Genomic DNA, 245 nt, shown 5'->3' on the forward strand with positions numbered 1-245 from the left:
CCCAGCTCCCACCCACCAGCAATGGGATAAAACCCTCACGTTTAGGGGAAAGCAGAACTCCCTGACCGCAGAGGCACCTGGACACGAGGGATTCCTGTTGGCTCTCTTTGTGCCTGAGCACCGAGACCTTCATCAGGTAGGGACCTGCAGGGTCCTGTCTCTTCTGGGATAGCGGCTCAGCTCAAGTCCATCATCCCAGACTCCTTGGAAGGACCAACTGTTAGATCCTCCCTGCCCTCTCACCG

The 245-nt window shown here is 57.6% G+C and overlaps 1 protein-coding gene across 4 annotated transcripts in view; it reads left to right on the forward strand.

Annotated features, from left to right (window-relative positions):
* LOC118165126 (gallinacin-3-like) overlaps positions 1-245 on the forward strand; it is a 12064-nt gene that overhangs the window by 2492 nt on the left and 9327 nt on the right. The gene's annotated exons all lie outside the window — the stretch shown is intronic.

Source organism: Oxyura jamaicensis, chromosome 3, assembly GCF_011077185.1.
Source record: "Oxyura jamaicensis isolate SHBP4307 breed ruddy duck chromosome 3, BPBGC_Ojam_1.0, whole genome shotgun sequence".
Lineage (NCBI taxonomy): Eukaryota > Metazoa > Chordata > Aves > Anseriformes > Anatidae > Oxyura > Oxyura jamaicensis.